General features: G+C 40.5%; 1 pseudogene; it reads left to right on the plus strand.

Moving 5' to 3' along the window:
* The first annotated feature begins 1,594 nt into the window (after positions 1 to 1,594).
* LOC118988277 (voltage-dependent anion-selective channel protein 2-like) lies at positions 1,595 to 2,421 on the plus strand (annotated as a pseudogene).
* The last annotated feature ends 5,429 nt before the right edge of the window (positions 2,422 to 7,850 follow it).

Consider the following 7,850-nt stretch of genomic DNA (forward strand, 5'->3'; position numbering starts at 1 on the left):
GAAGGGGCTATGGGAGGTGTGGTGGGAAAGGCAGGCAGGGCTGAGACATGCAATACCTCAATGTCTCAATGTCATGCAACGGCTTAGGACTTGGTCCTGAAGACCCCTGTAATAGTGATACTTAGATTTACATTTTAGAAAGATCACTCTTTATGCAGAGTGGGGAACAAATTTTAGGAGTACAAGATTAGAGAAAGAGAAACCTTCAAAGTGACTGTTTTTAAAATGAGGATAAAGAATAACAACACTCATATGCAAAGGGGACAGAAAGATGTGAACAGAATCTGGGGGTATAACAGGACCCAATTCCTCCAAAAGAACTGTTTTCACCTCCCTATCCTAAAGAGCAGCTATGTTGGACTGTCTGTAAGGAATTCCTCCCTCTCACTCGCACTTTCATTATGGGGCTACAAGACTGGGAACCACATTTTCCAGACTAACATTGCAATTACAGCTCCAAGGTTATATCCTAACCCAGTTCTTCAACTCTTCATTCCCAGATATAGCCAACATTCTCCTGGATGGTCTCATGGTTTCAAGTTATCTTCTAATCCAACCCTCACACCACCTTCACTGTGAAGCTCCCTTCATAACAGACACTTCAACAGTAAATACTGCTCAACAACTGAATATGCAGAAATAGCTCATCTGACCTACACAACACAACAATGGAAAAAGCTACTTGCAAAGTAGACAATTCTCACCATTATTGTTGATACCACTTTGTGTTTATTCTGTTGCTTCTCATTACTTACTGTATTTGCATTTGTATATGACTCATTTTCTCTATTAAACTGTCATTTCTTTGATGAAAATGTTGCAGATGGGATCCTTTATCTTCTTCTATTGAGTCATGCAATGTCTCAGTTCCTTAGCAGGGTAGGAATAAAGAAAAATAAAAGGCAAGAGATAGCCCTGGCCCATGTGGCCCAGTTTGTTGGAGTGTCATCCCATAACCGAATGGCCACTGTTTCAATTCCCAGTCAGGATACATGCCCGGGGTTGCAGGCTCAATACCTGGTTGTGGCATGTGCAGAAGGCAGCCAATTGGTGTTTCTTGCATCAGTGTCTCTCTCTGTCTCTCTTTCTCTCTCCCTTCCCCTCTCTTTTGAATGAGAATAAAATAAACTTTGAAAAAAAAGACAAGCAATAAATCAAGATATACCCTGGCCAGTGTGGCTCAGCTGGTTGGAGCAAGGTTCTGTAGCTGAAGGGTTGCTTTGGATTCCCAGTCAGGACACATGGCCAGGCTGCAGATCCAGTGCTTGCAAGCACATATGGTAGGCAACCAAATGAATTTCTCTCCCATAGATGTTGCTCTCTCTCCTTCCCTCTCTCTCTAAAAGCAAAGAAAAAATATCCTTGGGTAAAAATAAAGAAAAAATAATATTTGTAAAATATATGACACGTAGTTCTTACATACATTTTCTATAGAGTTCTCATAAATCCAAAACAAGGATCAAGGCAGCCCACCCAGGAGGAGGGCATGCTGTTGGTCCCCGTGGCCCTTCTGGAGCAAATCACCTTTACCTGTGGCCTTGCCATGGTGATCTATGGACAGTTGCACATTGCCAATGCATATCTCTCCATCACATGCTGAGCCTGGCAAAGTTGCCAAAGATATTTTCAACAAAGGATTTGGTTTTGGGTTGGTGAAACTGGACATGAAAATAAAGTCATGAAGTAGCATGGAATTCTCAACATCTGGTTCCTGTAATACAGAGACTGGTAAAGTTACTAAGACCTTAGAGAGTACATATAAAAGGTCACAGGGAAATGGAACAGGGACAACACACTCTAGGAACAGAAATTGCAATTGAAGTGCAGATTTGTCAAGGTTTGAAACTGACATTTGGTAGCACCTTTTCATCAAACACAGGAAAGAAAAGTGGTAAAATCAAGCTTTCCTACAAGAGAGAATGTATAAACCTTGGTTGCGATGTTGACTTTTATTTGCTGGCCCTGCCATCCATGACTCAGCTGCCTTTGGTTACCAGGGCTGGCTTGCTGGATACCAGATGGCCTCTGACAGTGCCAAATCAAAGCTGACAAGGAATGACTTTGTCATGGGCTACAGGACTGGGGACTTCCAACTACACACTAATGTCAATGATGGGACAGACCTTGGAGGCTCATTCATCAAAAAGTATGTAGAGATCTTGACACTTCAGTGAACTTTGCTTGGATACCAGGTACCAACTGCACTCACTTTGGCACTGCAGCTGTCCATTGGGTCCCACTGCTTCCATTCTGCAAAAGTCAACAACTCTGGTTTAACCCGAGTGGGCTACACTCAGACTCAGGCCTGGTGTGAAGCTTACGTTGTCTGCTCTGGTAGATGGGAAGAGCGTTAATGCTGGAGGCCACAACTTGCCCTGGAGTTGGACGCTTAAGCCAGCAGAAAGAAACCTCTGGGGATGAATATCAGAAGATTTGGCCTTACTGTATTTCCACTGTGAGCAGCAGGCTTTTTTCCCTCCAAGAAGATGATCCTAACAAAGGGCGAGCTGAACAAGAGCTGTGATTTCACTTTGTGGACAGTTACTTGTTAGCTGGTTTCAGCTGACTTGGTTATCTGTCCAGTCACCAGTGCTGCCATCCTGCGGTCCCCTACATGTTATTTAAACACATTTAGCTGTTAAATGCGCTACCCACCAAAAATGAAATTGACCTTCATGACAACTGTGCAATTGTGTGCACATTTGTTTTTATGTTCCTTTTAACATTGAATATAGCCATTGAAGATATTTCTAAAATGTAGAAATGACATTTTAGATCTTTCTAAAATGTAAAGGAATGACTTTGTCATGGGCTACAGGACCGGGACTTCCGGTCATAGGATTGGATGGAATATAACCCTGAAATGGGTTAGTGGATTTAAGATGAGGTTAAAAAATTTTTTGTTAAATAACAATCATTAGAATTGCTTCTAGTATCTTAAAACATGACAAACTATAAACAAAACAAGTATACATAATTAATGACTGCAAGTATTTGCATAATTAAAAATTTGCTATATGGGGTTGAATCTCCCTGGTTATTTAGTTAATAACTAATTTTTTTCCAGTGACCATTTTGCTCTTTACCAAAATCAGTGCCACAAACTCTTCTGTGTTCCTAAAATAACTTCATGAGCTTTTAGACTACCATAAAATAAGAAGGTATATGCCTTTAAAAAAACAAAAAATAAATAAAACACCCCAATAGAAAAATGGTGAACATGAATGCACATTTTGCAAAAGAAATAAAAGTGACTAATAGACATAAAACTATTAATCAAATAAATGAAAATTAAACAACTTTTTAAATATATGAACTGAGTGAAGATGAAACAAATTAACAATAGCTAGTATTTATTATTTGCTATGATCCTGAGTCTCTTCTAAGTACTTTATATGAATTCATTTGTTTAATTTTCACAGCAAGCCTGGAGGAAGTCACTGTCCTCATAGCCCACCTTTTACAGACAAGGGAGTAAGGCATAGAGAGGTTAACTTACATACAACTAGATAATACTAAAGGCAGAATTTTAATTCAGATACTTGGTTTACAAAACCCTGCTCCTGACTATTTCATCTTCATGTCTTCTGCAGAAGACTGAACATTTATTAAATGCTTTCTATTTTTCAAGTACAGTGCTGTGTCCATAGATCATCTCATCTGACCCCTATAATAGCCCTAGAAAAGATTCATTTTTCTTTTTTTCCACTTTACAGACTAATAAAACTAGCCCCACCAAACTGAGACTAAGAGAAACTAAGAAACTTAGTTAAATTAACAACTAGTAAATGATAGATCTAGGTCTGTTTGCACAAAAACCTATACCCTGTGTTGGCAAGAGTTTGGGAAAACAGGCACTTCCATACACTGGTGGAAAATTAAATGCAATAACCATTGTGGAACTCAATTTGGTGATGTCATTGGCTTTTGCAGTTTACCACTGGCTGACGTGGTCTTTCAAACATATTGTTTCCTGTGAAATCAGTATGAACAAAGATTCTTCTACAAAGATGTTTAATGACCACTATTTATTATTTGGACTGAAATACTATTATTTTCAAAAAACACAATGTAGTCATTAAAAATGATGTTATAGTAAAATATTTTTATGACATAAAGATGTTAATAATGTATTGCATGGAGAGAAAAGGTAGATCACCAAAAAAAGTACCATGTGATCTTATTTTTAAGACAATATATAATACAAATACAGTCAACTAACTACATAGCTAGATAGAGGTAGTCAGCTGGCTAATTTGCTAAATATAGCTAGATACTTAAATACATACAGTTATCTAGACAGATAGCTATGGCTAGATTTTTTAAATTAAGAAAATGTTTAAAGTAGCTGCCTTCATATGGTAGAATTTCAGGTGGTTTTTTCTTCTTATGCTTTTCTGTATATTTCCAATTTCCTGTTTTTCTACTTGCAATAAGGGGAAATGCCAAATTTTGTTTGTGGATCTACAGAAAAAAACTAAAGAATGTGTCTCAGGCTCTTATAAAATTAATATTTCTACCTCAAGTTCACAGAAAAGGCAGGGATTACAGTAAGCCAAGAATAATAATTACTATTTCCCACCAGCCATTCACAGAAAAGATGAGTCCTTCCTCACAAATCCAGTAAGAAAATTTTTGGACTCTGGATCCCTTCGCATTGGGGAAATGTAGACAATTTTCTCTTGCCCTCAAGAATTGAGTTTTCATTTGATGTTGTTCTCCATGGACCACCCCACATACCCACTCCAGTCCTAAGTTATCTTCTTGTCTGATGAACCAGGTGCCTTGGTTAGAACTCTATTTGCTCATTACAGAAACCAGATGGAGAAGCATATGTAAAAAGTGAGTTTATTGAAAAAAGAAAAGGTGTCTCTCACAAGTACAGGACTGAGAAGGGCCATGGGCAGCTTCTACTCAGGTACTTGCTTCATTCCTGTGTCCCTACAGATTGGCTCTCTCTGTTTCTCTACCCCACAAAAGAAGGTGGCCCCAAATTCACAGCCTCAGGGCCAATCCCACAGGCTAGTCAAAGAAAACCCGGCTTACTTAGGCTCAAGCATCCACTATTATCACAGTGAGAGCTGGCATGTGGGTTCCAGGGTACACTCGTGAATCATCTTGAGACCCCTTGGATGAAGGTGTGGTTCTCAGAACTGGGGTGCTGTCAAGAGCAAAGCAGACCCTCCGAGAGGTGCCCTCTGCCAGTCCCCTCTGCACTGCCGCTTGTCTGCAGTTAGGGTCCCACGGGTGAGCACCCAGTAGCTTCTGTTTCAAGTCATTGAGTCCTGTCCGCCAAGTCAGGATGAGGACAGTGACTGGCCTTCCTTCTCTCTTTTTTTATCTCTTCTTCAGCACAGCATATCAGAGGTTTTGAATACCTATTGTCTGATTGCCTGAACGAAAAGTTAGCCTTTAACGCAAGCTAATTACATGGTGTAAACCAGCTTTCAAGTGACAAAGCCAAAAAAATGGTTCTGCTTCAGAATCAGAATCACAAGTGAGGGTGGGTTTTAAACTCTGTTGTGGTTTAAAAAGATATATAAGTGGAACTCAATTTACACTGTGCAGTTATGTATATGCACACACCCAAGCACATGGGAATTTTCTCCTCATTGGCCAAAGGGAAGAGATGAAAGACTAGAAATCACCTCCACTGTAACAGCTCACAATTTTCCGTGCTAGAAGCCTATTAGAAAGATACATTGGTCTATGAAATAAAGCAATGATGTCTGCATAAGAATGCAAACAGAATAAAATTTAGATGCCATCTCCTCAGACCTACCTGATACAAAGCTCAGACATAGTAAGAGAACACCATTTGGGATCTTTATTTAATTGGATTTTCTAATCTTCCTGATATTTTAATGAGCTTAGAGGGAAATCATCTGTGTTTAAGAAACAGCCTCTATCAAGATGATCCCAGAGCTTTCTTCTGTTTGGGTTGTTCTGCATCGGGGAGTTAAGGTCGGGAGTAATTTAGTGTGTTCTCCATCACCTAAGGGAATTTCCCAGCCATCAGTAGGTACCTGTCCAAGCCTTTTGTTTCAGTTTCCAGGGAACCATATATTATGAAAGAAAAGCCCAAAGGCCTTCAGCAAAACAGCTCCCTCAGAGTACTCCCTGAAGTTTATTATGTTGCACTTGAGGATGATTTGACAAGGGTCTACAAATCCAATAGCAAGCAGCCAGAGGTCAGTGGCTGCAGACTGGAAGGGCAGAGGGCTTTGCTCACCACCAGCCAGCCAGGATGTCCCCACAAGAATCCCTGACCATCTTCCCAGACCTAATGCCCAGGGACACCCAGCTCCTCAGCAGTACTGTCTTGGAAAACAAAGGTGGGCGCAACACTAACCACCTCTGACCATCTGTATCAGTTTATTAGGGCTGCCATAAAAACTACCACAGACTGCGTGGCTTAAAAAACAAAATTTTATTTTTGCACAATACTGGAGGTTAGAAGTCCAAGACCAAGGTGCTGGCAGGGTTGGTTCCTTCTGAGGTCTCTCTTGTTGTCTTATAGATGGCCGTCCTTTCCCTCATATGGGGTTCCCTCAGTATGTCTGATTCCAAATTTGCTCTTCTGATAAGGACACCATCACATTGGATATGACCTACCCTAATGACCTCATTTTCATTTAATCAGCTCTTCAAAGCTCCAAATGCAGTCACATTCTGAGGAACCGAGGTTTAGGGCTTCAACCCAGGGATTTAGGGGGGCACAATTGAGCCCATAACACCATCCACAGAACAAGCTGGGAGTGAATATTTCTGCCAAACCTCTCTGACTCTGTTGTTCTTACATGTGCAAACTCTAAACAGAAAGCCCAGATCCCACCACTGCATACCCAGACACAAGCTGTGAGACCTTAAAGAAGTTACTTGTCCTCTCTGGGCCACAGTTCCTCAAATGCAAAATGAGGATCATAATAGTCCTATGACCTAGGGTTGCCATGACAAATGGGTTCACACAGGTAAACAGCTTAGAACAGCACCTGGCTCAAAGAAAATTCTTAGTAAATATGAGTGGTTATTATTATTAATTGAACCACTAGGAACCCCAGCTGGTTACTGGCACAGCCTGAGTAGGGATCTGTTGGATCTACCCAAAACTGCATTGAAGGTGCCTCCAAGGGGCACTAATTGAGGGTACTCTTCAACCTGTAGTACATCTGACCACAATCTGTCAGCCACAAACTTGGGAACAAATATCCATTCACCTACAGAAGCCTCAGCCAGTTTTCTCTTTTACTTAGCCCCCTGAGTACTTAAAGCATCTGTTTGTATGTATTAAGTGAGTTTGCTTCCACTTCTATATCCCTTGTATGGGTTGAATTGGAATGAATTTTTCCCTTTGTTTTTCTTGTCCTCTCTGAAGATTATAAAGAAAGGCTTAAGCTAATCCTTGCCAGGTAAAAGTGTTCAAGTGACTCTTTTCCAAGCCTGTTTAGTTTTGCCTATTGTTAATCAGCTTGCTCATCAAAGCAGACCCTAATTCTGCTGAGAATTAATGACAAGGAGGAATATGTAAAGACAAGCCACATTTTGCTCTGACATGCTGGATGTTCATCAGTGGAAGGTGCTGGGTTAACAGCTTTATAGGAACTGCACCATCACAGAAGTAGAACGCCCTCTCAGAATCAACATATATTTTTCTTAACCTACTATGTGCATATCTCTGCTTAAATGAGAAAATGAGAAGAAAATGTACAAAGAATAAGCAAGCCCTTCAAGGGGGCTGAGAGTAGGTGTGTTAAATGCTGGAAGAATTGTGACCACACTTCTTGAGACCACAGAAAAGCTTATGTTTGTGACTGGTGGTGGAGGAAGGCCCCACTGAGGTGGGATTTGAA

This window comes from Sturnira hondurensis, unplaced genomic scaffold (genome assembly GCF_014824575.4).
Source record: "Sturnira hondurensis isolate 20B ecotype Veracruz unplaced genomic scaffold, ASM1482457v3 Scaffold0006213, whole genome shotgun sequence".
NCBI lineage: Eukaryota > Metazoa > Chordata > Mammalia > Chiroptera > Phyllostomidae > Sturnira > Sturnira hondurensis.